The 13,711-nt window shown below is 42.5% G+C and overlaps 1 protein-coding gene across 1 annotated transcript in view; it reads left to right on the top strand.

Annotated features, from left to right (window-relative positions):
- The first annotated feature begins 149 nt into the window (after window positions 1-149).
- STRBP (spermatid perinuclear RNA binding protein) overlaps window positions 150-13,711 on the top strand; it is a 130,776-nt gene continuing 117,214 nt past the window's right edge. The window contains exon 1 of the mRNA XM_024762280.1: window positions 150-192. The gene's annotated coding sequence lies outside the window, so the exon portion shown is untranslated. The remainder of the gene's footprint in view (window positions 193-13,711) is intronic.

The following is a 13,711-nucleotide window of genomic DNA, read 5'->3' as shown; positions in this document are numbered from 1 at the left end:
TGGGGGAGGGCAGGGGCCAGTGTGATGGGAATGGAAGGAGAAGACTGGGGACTCAGGGGAGTCATGGAAGAGGCGATGTCCCGGCCGGGGCTGCGTGCGAGGGGCAGGGACTGGGGGCAAGATAATCAGGAAGACCGCGGACAAATGTGAAGGGAAATGCGGAGGTGTCCGGCTCGGGGACAGTGTGGCAGGGTGAGCGTGGAAAGGGTTGGCGGGGAAGGAGGGTGTCGGGGGCGGGGGTCTCTGGAGTGATGGTGAGGTGTTCAGGCAGGAGGCGCGGGAGGATAGGCCCAGAGGCTTCAAGAGACCTGTGAGAGGTGTGAGGGCAGTGTCTGGCCAGGAGGGAGGCAGGAGGGTGTTGAGGCTGGATAGAAGGGCCCTGCCAGGGGAAAGCATGTGAGGGCAGAAGGCAGGTATCTCTCTGGTAGCCGTGCTCAGGGGAGATGAGTAGAGGGCAGAAGGGGGAGGGCGTTTGGATCAGGGTCTGAGTTTGAGGGGTTTGACAGAGAAGTGGGGACAGTGGGAGAGAGTGATGGGGATGGAGAGAAGATGCTGGGGCATATAGCGAAGAACAGGACAAGTGAGTGAAATGGAAGGTGTTCTTTTTTTTTTTGGGGGGGCCATGCCACCTGGCATATGGGATCTTAGTTCCCCTGCATTGCAAGTGTGGAGTCTTACCCCCTGGACCACCAGGGAAGTCCCTGGAGGGTGTTCTTGAAGGAAGTATGGATGAAGGTGGGGGAGCAGCGAGAGAGGGGACTTCGGGGTTGTGGAGACCTTGGAGGGGACAGGTGGAGTGGAGTGTGTGTGAGGTGGAGGGCCAGAGGTGTGGGGGGAGGGAGATGTTCTTGGAGAGGCAGGTGAGGTGGGGAGGGGGAGCAGATGGAAGGAAATGTTTCTGGGGCAGAACGTGTGGAGGGAAGTTGGGGACAAGGAAAGAGGGGGGCCACTCCCAAGTGTGTGGGAGGGAAATCAGAGGGGATGCTGTAGGGGATAGGTTTGAAGACAAGTATACAATATGTGCAGGGAGGGAAGCATGGATTTGGGGGGCTAGATTTTGTCTGGTAGAGGGAAGGAGGTAGGTAGGGAATAAAGGGAAGGAAAGGGGGAAGACAGGATATCTTTGGGTAGAGGATGTAGAAGAATGTGTAGTGCCTGTAGTGGGGTAAGGAAAGGGTAGGGTGGGGATGTGTGTGGACATGTCTGTTACTAGAAAGGGGTAGGTTATGTATTGGATTGGGGCAGTGGTGGGGAAGTAGGAGGCCCAGGTTTAGAGCAGGAAGTGAGTATTCGCTGGAGAGAATTAGGAAATCAGATTGCTTCAAAAGAGTATGGAAAGAGCGGGTCCTGAAGTGTGGAGAGAGATTGGAAAACTTGGGGTCTTGAGAGATTAAAAGGGCCACAGTTTTTTAGGTCACTGTAAGTATACAGAAGGGCGGAGTGTAGAAGTTGGAAAAAAAAGAAACTAAAGAGGAGGGGATTAAATTCTGACCTTCACAGGAACTGGAGAGTGTGTGGGGTTGTGTGTGTGGATGCTGGAATGATGGTACTGGAAAATGGAGAACATTAAGCCCTTTACCATATATGAAAGTTCATGCTTCTAGGATCAGAGAGATCGTGAAGCCTGATTTTAGTTCCAGAACCCAGTGAATGGGGAAGGGATAAGGGAGACCTGAGTACACACTCCCAAATTTGGAGGAATTGTGTGGTGGAGTATCGTCCTAGTGCATTGGCCAGATGAGTGGGCAAATAGAAGAGCCATACAGAGTCAAGAGGAGTACACCAAGAGTGAACAGAGACAGAATTGCAGCAGGTGAAGGGCAGAGGTCTTTGTGAAGATACTGCAAGAGAGCAGGGCCCAGCGTGTTTGAGGGCTGTGTATCAGAGGGAGGAAGGGATACCTTGGTGCAGTGTCTCAGATACCCTGGTGCTTTCTGGGTAATAGGGCAGTTTTCAGGCATTTGAGTGATGTAATATCTGAGTCCCATGCTAGAGGCAGACAGAGGTAATGTACATTCAGCTTCTGAAAGTGGCAGGAATGGAGCTCTATGGCTCTTCAAGGTGCAGATAACAGATCCTTTGTTGTCAGCTTTTATCCCCAAATAGTTCATGTAAAATTTAGTTAGAGGCTTTTGGATTTTCTGGTATTTTAATTTAAGTTGAGGAGTGTTAGCTTTATTTAGGAAAGACTTCGTGGATTGTGTGGACATATGAAATAACCTTTAGGGGTTTGAGCACAGACATTTCAGCAGGTCTCATTCAGTGTTCTGTGGCTTGTGTTAGATTCTTTGGGATTTGGAAGGATTAAGGAAACTGCTTTGAGACTGCCTCGGTAAGCAGGGTTTTCTACAATCTTGGAAAACGATTTCCCTTTTGACAGTTGAAAATTCAGTCTTGTCAGATTTTGCAAAAAAAATGATTTCATCATGTTGCAGAGATAACTTCAATTATTGCTTTGTGGGCTTCATGTATTGTATAATGTGGTACCTAGTATGATCTCAAATAAAAGGTCCTCTTTGGTACCTTGGGAAGCTTTCTGGGTTGATTAGTTTTCTTCTTTTATCCATTTAGGAAGTATCTAAATTCTAAGTTTGAATAATGCAGCCATTGTAAGTTCAAATAATAAGTTTGAGTGGAAGTGGGAATCTTGCCTAAACATAATGAGAGCTGAGCAGAACACCACATTTTAAGTAATCTGTATCTGTAAATATAAATATTTTAAAAATAAACTGGAAGCTAATCATTTTTAAAATTCAAGAAGTGTATACTGAAGTGTATCATGAAGGCAGCAAAGTAACGCTCTAAAGACATTGCTATAAGATTTTATTTTTGGAGGGCAAAGTTTTTAAAATATAAATGGCTTTGATTGAAACTCTTAGCGGTATTTTGAGATTTTATATATGTGTTGAATATAATTATAAGGATCATGTTTGACCCCTTTGGCTTCCTGGCAGAGAATTTGAGCAGTAAGATGTAAGATTAATAGAGTGACCTTTGAAAATTCTCTCCCATATAACTGTTGTTTCCTCCTTGTATTTGTAAAGTCCATTGTGTTGGTTCATTTCATTGATTTGGCGCAAGCAGTACTTTCTTGTTCAGAATACTCAATTCTGGCATAGTGTTCTGATTATATGTATTGTTCCGTGAAGTTCTATGGTTTGGGATAATTTGTAGGCACTTTAAAATATTATCCTAAGTTTATGAACCAAGGAAAGCAGGTTGTTTAGACTTTGTAGACTAAATAATTGGGTCTGGTTTTATTTTCACTGGTGACTTGCTGGACAAGATACTTAATCCCTTTGTGCTTGTTTCTCCTCCAGAAACCTGACTCTTTATCTATCTCCCATGAGAATTGAGATGGTTTATATAAAACAAGTTTAAACCTTTCACGAAGATTAGGACTATGTAAATAGGGGTAATAGATGTTATTTCTTTGGTTCTTTTTTTCCTTTTAGCCTGGTCAAATAATAATTAGTACTTCAGAGTTCGGCGTTAGGTGGGTTAATTTGTAATGAGAAACTTGGATAGAGATGAAACTTCTGTGAATATCAGAGATATCTGCAAATTGAAGTTTGTTCATTCTTTACTGTCTACATATCTTTCCTGGCTCATTTCTGCAGCTGAGTGTTGGTGCTGATTTGAATTCTTGAGTCAAGCAGAAACTTGTGAGAGACATTCTGAGTTCTAAGCATGAATTTCCAGACACAGAGTACTTTTTCTCACTCAGTGAATTCAATTTTTAAATCAGGAATAATATAATTTCCTTATGTTTTTTGCAGAAAATTGATTCTGAGTGACTTGAACAGAAAAATGGGGCTATCGCTTCTTCTAGTGGCATTGAGCCTCCTTTTTCAGATTTATTGCATACTTTTTCCTTTTTTAAGTTTTAGTTAGCAAATAATTACCTATCCGTTTCACATTTCCAAGCCCATTGTCAGGTTATGCTCTATTTGAGGGGCAGTGATTTTCATTTTATTTTTATTTATTTATTTTAAAATTTTATTTATTTATTTATGGCTGCGTTGGGTCTTCGTTGCTGCGCGCAGGCTTTCTCTAGTTGCGGCTACTATCGGCAGGCGGACTCTCAACCACTGCGCCACCAGGGAAGCCCCCCAGGAATGATTTTTAAATGTTTATTTAATGTTGTGTTTGGTTTATTAGTTGTAAAAAGCCTCCAGATCTGGTCTGTCTGATTGACATTGCAAAAATGTAAATAATAAGTTGCTTTATTAGGCATTAATTTGCTTGAGCTTGGTAATACCCAGCCCTGATAGTCTTTCTATGCTAGCTGATCTATTCTTCATAGTTTACTCTCTTTTATAACATGTTTGGACACCATTACCCATCTTACTGCTCTTCTGCTTTCATTTGTTTTGCATAGACCTTTTTATTGGAAAATTGGTTGTTTTAAAAATTTTGTTCAGCTGTAGAAAAACTTTCTGACAGGTAATTATGAGAGGCTTCATAATTCAGTTTAATTTTAGAAAACTGTTTATTGAGAGATGTAAGTTAAATTTATACGTCAGTTAAAACAGAAAGGAATAAAGTAATGAGACCAGATTAATGGTGAGCTGAATATTTAAATGGTTTGAGCCTGAAAGACCTGCAAATCTTTAACTTTTAGGTCTTGCATTAAATAGTGAGGTGACCAAATGACCTGGTCTCTCACCTTCATGTCTTTTATTTCTTGTCCTGTGGGTCCTTTAAGTGTATCATTTTTGAGAAGTATGGTGTCTGTCTCAACAATATGTGTGTTGTGGAGTGAATGAAGCAGTCCTAAATTTTAGTTATTTGATATTCAAATTCTCTTAACTTATGACATAACTAACACTGTGTAGAACATCTGCTTTCTTTAGTTAACTTTAGCACAACTCAAAAGGGTGCAGTTGATTATATCAATAATTAAATCACAGCTTTGGGTTGTGTGACTTCATGGTTCATTTCCATTTGAAAAGTGAGAATTCTGCAGCAGGTTGTGTGACAAATTCTAAGGCATTTCTGGGTCATGGATAAGGTGTAGTTTCTTACTGCACCTGCAGAATTTCCTGTTCTTTGCAGTTTTCCAGGTGCCGGGGCTTTTCATGATATCCAGTTGGTTAGATCAGCACTTTGTTTATGAGTTGAATTTAATGATATTAATACCATTGACCTAAAGCAGAAAGTAATTGTCCTAAAGACTCTGTGTAGATTTTTATTTATTTTTTATGATGCTTACCTGTTTTGTCAGTTTACGTCAGCAAACATGTGCTGGCTTTAGGCTCAAAGGCATGTTTTGTGCCAGACCTGAGATTTCTTAGTAGGGCTCAATAATATTGTTTTGAGTAAAGAACACGTCCTTCCCTAGATAGATTGACCCTTAATGTGAAAATGGAGTCCGTAATTTTGGTTACCTGTGTTTAGTCAGCCTACCTAAAAATCAGTACATTTTAAGACAGCTGGGTAGTGTTTTGTTTCTAAAAGGTAAGATGAAGGCAGTTCATTACTATTATTTTTTGTTGTTGTTGCGGTACATGGGCCTCTTACTGTTGTGGCCTCTCCCGTTGCGGAGCACAGGCTCCGGATGCACAGGCTCAGAGGCCATGGCTCACGGGCCTAGCCGCTCCGCAGCATGCGGGATCCTCCCGGACCGGGGCACGAACCCGTGTCCCCTGCATCAGCAGGCAGACTCTCAACCACCGCGCCACCTGGGAAGCCTGTTCATTCTTTTTTTAAAAATTTATTTATTTGTTTATTTAGTTTTGGCTGGGTTGGGTCTTCGTTGCTGCGCGCAGGCTTTCTCTAGTTGTGGCGAGCGGTAGCTACTCTTCATTGCAGTGTGCAGGCTTCTCATTGCAGTGGCTTCTCTTGTTGTGGAGCTTGGGCTCTAGGCGCGCGGGCTCAGTAGTTGTGGCTCTCGGGCTCTAGAGCGCAGGCTCAGTAGTTGTGGCGCGAGGGCTTGGTTGCTCCGTGGCATGTGGGATCTTCCCAGATCAGGGCTCGAACCCGTGTCTCCTGCATTGGCAGGTGGATTCTTAACCACTCTGCCACCAGGGAAGTCCCAAGGCAGTTCATTCTTATGATGTTTATAATTCCAGGTAAGTCTGAAACTCCTCAAACATTGCATCTAATCATGCAGTGATTAGGCTTTTATAGAGCTTAGGCAACCTACATTTTAACCTAATGGAACTACTGGATACTGGGTGGCTCTTGACTTAACTCTGGACAGCTCAGTTTTAGTTAGCACAGTTCGTGAACTAGAGGGGAAAGGTGTTGCAATTTTGGTAGTGTAGGTGAGCAGCTGGAGAGAATAAACATGTGGTGCCCTTGGTATACATATTTTCGGTTGCTTTTGTTTTTAAAAATGTATTTATTTACTTATTTGGCTGCATTGGGCCTTAGTTGTGGCATGTGGGATCTTTGTTGCAGCATGCAGGATCTTTGCTGGGGAATGTGGGATCTTTCATTGTGGCGCGCGGGCTCTTTGTGGCACGGGCTTCTCTCTAGTAGCGTGTGGGCTCTGTAGTTTGCAGCACTCAGGCTCAGTAGTTGCCACACGTGGGCTTAGTTGCCCCATGGCATGTGGCATCTTAGTTCGTCAACCAGGGCTCGAACCCGCATCCCCTGCTTTGGGAGGCGGATTCTTAACCACTGGACCACCAGGGAAGTCCCTTTCGGTTGTTTTTGAAGTAAGCTATAAATACGCTTATAATGTCAAGTTTAGCATGGGAGGACAGATATCAAAAATAGTAGTGATGAGGCTTTTTAAAAGATGGTATCTTAAAAATAAGTATCAACTGTGATGCTTTCTGATAAGCCAGCTTTGTGGTAAGTGTTGTGGAGTTACACAAAATTGGCTTTTGAAATTGGTCGGTATTGTTTAGTAGTGTTGTTTATTTTTAGAGCTCAGGGTTCACATACCTGGACTTTGGTCCCTATGATAGTTGTGTAGGTGAACAGCAGAGTATTACATTTGAAGAAATTGGAGGCAAGAAGAGTTGACCCTGGAGCAGAGATAAGCAGGCTTTCAGAACACCCTTTCAGAAGTTGTATATCAAATTCCTGATAGTCCCCAAATTTGGCAAGGAAGGTTGATGGCTGCGGAAATTTGAAACCTGCCTCCTGCCTCTTTTAGTCAAGCACCTGAGTACAAGGCTTTTTAAGGGCTACCTGGAATAATGCTTGTCTTTCTTAGGAAACTCAGGGTCCTAGGATTATGCAGTAGCGCTGAATCTGAGGGAAAGGGCTAGCACTTGGGTGGACTCTCCTTATAGGTATGCCCAGAGGTGACCCTAGTGCAACATCGATTGCTCTATTGGGTAGTAGAAGAATGTTTTTGACACAAAAAAACTTGGCTCAGAGGTCTCATCCTGCTGTTTACTATTCATAGATCTCTTTCCTCGTGTATAAAATTGGAATAAAACCCCTAATTTACAGAATTATAGTGAGGATTAAAGAAGATAAGAAAATTGTAAGCTGTGAAGCACATAACTTTCTTTGAAAGGAGGTTTGAGTAGAAATTAAGGACAGGCTTTGAAGTAATGAGCAATTTGACTCAGAGGACCTGGATTTTTTTTTTTTTTTTTTAATCATGGCATTTTCAGATGTACATAAAAGGGAACAGTACGGTGAATGTCCATGTACCCGTCATCTAGCTTCAACAATTACCAGCATCTTGTTGCTCTTGTTTCATCGGTCTCTCATTCACAATTTTTGTTGTTGTTTTTGCTGGAGTATTTACAGCAGATCTTTTTTTTTTTTTTTCCCCCCCTGCGGTATGCGGGCCTCTCCCTGTTGTGGCCTCTCCCGTCGCGGAGCACAGGCTCTGGATGCGCAGGCTCAGCGGCCATGGCTCACGGGCCCAGCCGCTCCGCGGCATGTGGGATCCTCCCAGACCGGGGCATGAACCCGTGTCCCCTGCATCGGCAGGCGGACTCCCAACCACTGCGCCACCAGGGAAGCCCCTACAGCAGATCTTAGACATCATACGCTTTCATCCATAAATACTTTAGTGTGTATTTCTAACAGATAAGAACCTCAAAAAAAACCCCACAAAACTATTTTAGCCCTCTAAATTAACAAGAATTATCTAATACTTAGAAGGAGCTGAATTTGAAACATAGCTCTACCACTCACCAGCTTTGTGTGTTAATCAAATTACTAGCTCTCTGAGCTTCTGGTTCCTTATCTGTAACATAAAGATAATACCTCATGAAGTTATTCTGAGCTTAAATGAAATAACATATAAAATGCCTAACATGAAGTTTCTCAGTAAATGGCCCAGCCTCCTATGGCATGTGAATTAGAATTATGGGTTGCCCTCCTCCCTTCTTGAATATCCCAAAGAATAACAGTACTCTGAAATTATTGCCCACTAACCTAGTGAAATTTCTCATCATTGAGCTATTTGACTCTTCTGGTGAAATTCTGTTAGCAGTTGAAATCATGTCCGTCTTCCTTCTTTCCTGCAACATCATTATTCTCCTGTCTACAGGCTCATTCCAGTCAGCATATATATGCTATTATTATTATTATTATTATTATTATTTTTTTTTACGGTACACGGGCCTCTCACTGTTGTGGCCTCTCCCGTTGCAGAGCACAGGCTCCGGATGCACAGGCTCAGCGGCCATGGCTCACAGGCCCAGCCGCTCCGCGGCATGTGGGATCTTCCCGGACCGGGGCACGAACCCGTGTCCCCTGCATCGGCAGGCGGACTCTCAACCACTGCACCACCAGGGAAGCCCATATATGCTATTATTTAATCTATCATTTTTTAAAATGACCTTTTCTTGACCACACTGTCTCTTCTAGCTACAACCCAATTTCTCAACTTCTTGAAAAAGTTGTTTCTACTCATCTACAGTTTTCCTGTCTTCTCCTGAACCTACTGCAGTGAGACTTTAACTCCATCACCGTACTGAAACTGCTGTTGTCAAAACTACCAAGTTTAATTTTTACTTGATCTTTTAGCAGCATTTGGCGCAGTAGATGCCTCCTTCCTTGAAATACTTTATGCTCTGCTTTCTAGGACACCACACTCTGCTGGTGTTCTTTCTACCTCCTTGGCTTCTTCTCAGTCTCCTTTGTTGGTTCTTCCTCATTACTCCTACCTCGTAATATTGGACTGCCCCATGGGATCTCTGCTCTTTATTCTCATTCTCTTGGTGATCTCATTCAACCTCATGACTTTAAATACCATATATGTGCTGATGACTCCCAAAATTTTTATCTGAAACTCCAGTTTACTGCCTATTTTGATACCTCCACTTACATATTTCATTGACATCTCAGACTGAACTTGTCCTAAATCAGACTCCCTATTTCCTCTGCCCCTCTTGTCGTCTTCCACATCTTTCCAGTTGCTCAGGCCAAAACTTGGAGTCATCCTTGACTCTCTTCCTCTCACACACATCTGACCCACCAAGCAATCTTGCCAGTCCTTTCTTCGGAATATATCCAGACTCTGACCACTTTTCATCACCTCTACTGAGTTGAGTCTACATCAGCTCCTCTGAATTACTGCAGTAGCTCTTTTTGCTTTTGCCCCCTTATAGTCTGCTTGCAATACTGTAGCAAGAATGATCCTTTTAAAAAGGTAAGTCAGGTTTTTGTCTCCTTCTGGTCAGAACCCTTAGTGATTCCCCATCTTTTTCTGAGTAAAAGGTCAAGTCCTATCAAGGCTGTAAGTGATTGGATCCTTTCTTTCCTCTTATTTGTTTGTTTGTTTGTTTGTTTATTTATGGCTGCATTGGGTCTTTGTTGCTGTGCGTGGGCTTTCTCTAGTTGCGGTGAGTGACGGCTTCTCATTGTGGTGGCTTCTCTTGTTGTGGAGCGTGGACTTTAGGCATGCAGTCTTCAGTAGTTGTGGCTCGCAGGCTGTAGAGTGCAGGCTCAGTAGTTGTGGTGCACGGGCTTAGTTGCTTTGCGGCACGTGGGATCTTCCTGGACCAGGGCTCGAACCTGTGTTCCCAGCATTGGCAGGCGGATTCTTAACCATTGTGCTGCCACGGAAGTCCCCCTTCTTTTCTCTCTGACCTCTTACTTTTCTTTTTGCTTACTCCATTCTGACCACAGTGGCCTTCTTCTTGTTCCTTTAACGTGCCAGGCATATTCCTGTCTCAGGTCCTTTGCCTTTGCTGTTTGCCCTGCCTAGAATGCTGTTTCTCAGATATATGCGTGGCTCCATCCTTTTCAGGTCTTTGTGCATATCTCCCTTTTCCAGTGAGGCCTTTCCTTCCCACTCTGTTAAAATGGCAGTTCATCCGTTTCTGGCCCTCCCTAGCTTCCTTTTCCCAGCCTCTTTTTCTGCATACCACTTAAACTGTTTAACTTATAGTATATTTTCCTTGCTTATTTTGTTTATTGCTTTTTCCCCTTCACTAGTGTATAAGCTCCATAAAGGCAAGGATTAATGTTGGTTTTGTGTTCTGTAGATTCTAAAGCATCTAGAATAGTGCCTGGCCCTAAGGCACTTGAGTACTTGTTCAGTGAACTGTTCTTTTATTAGTTGTAGTCTGTTACTTTGGTAAAGGATATTACAGTTGTAGTGTTCAGTTGGAATTTTGGTTTTTCCTATGGAATACTGTGCACCTTGCTGTCTTTTTGATGTATTTCTGATTCTTCTGAATATCCTTGCTTCAGACTGCTAATAGGTTTTATTATTTATTCGTTATAATTTTGAGTACTTGTTATGTACTATGCTAGTTGCATTGGGGGATACAAAGATAAAACATAGACCCTGAACTTTAAGAGCTTACAGTCTATGAGGGGAGGTGATGGTATGATTTTGAGATATCTGTAAGATTTTTTTTAAAGTAAGTACTTAAAATGGTCCAGAAATTTAGAAGAGCAAGGAATTATTTCTGCTAAGGGGTATAAGGGAGAGACTTAAGAGAGGATGTGGTATGTGGTACCTGTGCTGAGTCACAGGAAAAAGTGGGATTAGATTATGAGATAATGAGGAAGAGAATTCCATACGGAGGGAACTGTGTAGGCAAAATAAGAATGCTCAACATTTCTATGGAAAAGAACAAGTGGTTTACTTAATTAAAGATAAGGGAATATGAAGGAAATTGGTAGAGTGTAAGTTTGGAGTGGAATATTGGAGTCACTGATAGAGGCCTTGAATGTAAGAATGAGGAATTCAGACTTTTTTCTGTTGACAGTGAGGCTTCAGTGAAAGGTTTTGATTGAGCAAGAGTGGAGGGATGACATTAGAGCTTCCTTTATGAAATTGACAACTTTATGTGAAAAGAGGCCAGAACACATACTGCTTAAGATGCTGTTGTAACAGTTTGAGGAAAAAAGTGATAAAGGTAGTGCAAGTGGGTATAAAAAGGATGCCTTGGTACTGACGAAACTTGGTAACTGGATGTGAGGACTGAGCTCCAAGTCTGCAAGGTTTCAAGCTTAGTTGACAGGCCGGCTGGGGTGTCCTGAAGAGAAGTCGGGAAGCCAGGAGAGGTGGGATCAGGGACAGGTTTAGTTTAGTTTTGGTATTGAGTTTGCAAGTGTGGTGGTGACACCAGGTGATTATTGTTCTGATAGAAAGAAAGTCAGGAATCTTTTTATAAAGGATGTGCATCTGTGGCTTTATGCCTTCTTTTTTTTTTTTTTTTGCCGTAAGCGGGCCTCTCACTGTTGTGGCCTCTCCCATTGCGGAACACAGGCTCCAGACAGGCAGGCTCAGCGGCCATGGCTCACGGGCCCAGCCGCTCCGTGGCATGTGGGATCCTCCCTGACCGGGGCACGAACCTGTGTCCCCTGCATCTGCAGGCGGACTCCCAACCACTGCGCCACCAGGGAAGCCCCTATGCCTTCACTTTGATACAAATAATTGGCAAAAAGAGAAGCAAGATTCAATTCTGAATCTATTATTGAGGTCTGAATCTAGATAATTGATTTGGGAAACTTCTGATAAGTCATCCAAACTTTTCTTTTGATTTGTAAGTGGCTCCACTTGTTTCACTAAGTTTGTTAGATAAGCTGCTTTAAAGCACTTCAGCAGCTTGATACAACCTAAATGTTATCCTTTGAGTGTCCCTTTACTGCTGATTCACAGGCTGTGGATATCTAAGGAGTGTCTGTCTTACCCCTTTGAAAACAACAGAATGGGAGTTCCGAACTAGTTACCTCGATCACTTTGTTGAGATCACTTTGAGTTAAAAGGTTTGCATGATCATGCCGTAGCCCTCTTTTTTCCCTTAGGACTTAGGGTGTATTGGAGGAAGACAAGCCCTCTATGCTAATTAATGGCAGTTAAGGTGTTAGTTGCCAAACCATTTCTTTAACAACCTAGACTTAACAAAATACCAGAAGATATCAGAGGATTTAGCTTCTATTCCAGGCAAATTCAAGAACAGAATAAAGTCCTTTTAGATTTATATCCTTTTAAAGAGCCTTGTAGCAGGAAGAGTTTTTGACCCCAAGGTTATTTATAGGAAAAAATTATTTGCAAAATACTTTGATTAATGTATACAATTTTTATTTATAGGCTAGCTAATGATGCATGATATTTCTATTTCTATACTTAATGCATTTTTATTTTTTAAATAAATTTATTTATTTTTGGCTGCGTTGGGTCTTCGTTGCTGCACACGGGCTTTCTCTAGTTGCGGTGAGTGGGGGCTACTCTTCGTTGTGGTGCACAGGCTTCTCATTGCGATGGCTTCTCTTTGTTGCGGAGCACGGGCTCTAGACACGTGGGCTTCAGTAGTTGTGGCACGTGGGCTCAGTAGTTGTGTCTTGAGGGCTCTAGAGTGCAGGCTCAGTAGCTGTGGCACACAGGCTTAGTTGCTCCACAGCATGTGGGATCTTCCCGGACCAGGGCTCGAACTCGTGTCCCCTGCATTGGCAGGAGGATTCTTAACCACTGCGTCACCAGGGAAGTCCCCTTAATGGATTTTTAAATAGTTGAATAAAAAGACATCATTGAGTTTGTTAGTTGAAAACTTGCAGTTCACCAGCTTGGTTTAGAATGATGTTGAGCTTACCACATTAGTCATCTCTGAATTCTCTTCCTTTGTGCTTAGATCATCATGTCAGTGACTATGATTTTGGCAATATCCTTATGGAGCCTGTTCTTGTTTTCCAGTAAATAGGAGTCAACAGGACCCAATTACCCTGAAATGAGAAAGTTTTCCTATTTAGGATAACTTACATTTTTCAGTCCAGTGGAGGTGTGGTGGCTTTTAGTTTGTATTATATGTGTTGTAGTTAATTTTGCAGATGTAGCACATATTGTAATTTTTTTTAATCTAGGCAATTTTATTTCACATAATTTGTTTGCCAGGACTATAACGTGTAACATCTTAATTTTGTGAGGAACCTGTGAGATTCTTTTAGTCTTGCTTTGTTCTTTGACAGATGTAGAATTCAAGATACATCCAGAGTGGCTAAGGCACTTGTCCCAAATCACACACCTCACTGGTGGCAGAGTTGGGATGAGAAGTGGATTTCTTGACCTCCAGGCTTGGGCTCCTTCCACCGTCTCAGGCTGCTGCATTAGAAATGTAGACCAGAAAACTTTGAATAAACTTAGTTTAACTTGTCACATTGCTGGCACCTAATGACGTTCAGTAGGAACAATTAGGATATTTTTTTCCTTGTTCCTTCTGAAAATTAACAGTTTTAGATCAATCATTTTAAAGTGAACAATTTGGTGGCTAAAATTTAGTACATTCACAGTGTTGAGCAACCACCACCCTACCTAGTTCAAAACATTTCCATCACT

The sequence above is a fragment of the Neophocaena asiaeorientalis genome, unplaced genomic scaffold (genome assembly GCF_003031525.2).
Source record: "Neophocaena asiaeorientalis asiaeorientalis breed wild unplaced genomic scaffold, Neophocaena_asiaeorientalis_V1.1 scaffold78, whole genome shotgun sequence".
NCBI classification, from domain to species: domain Eukaryota; kingdom Metazoa; phylum Chordata; class Mammalia; order Artiodactyla; family Phocoenidae; genus Neophocaena; species Neophocaena asiaeorientalis.
The sequence above is the reverse complement of the archived record's forward strand: the minus strand, read 5'-3'. Positions and strand labels throughout refer to the sequence as shown.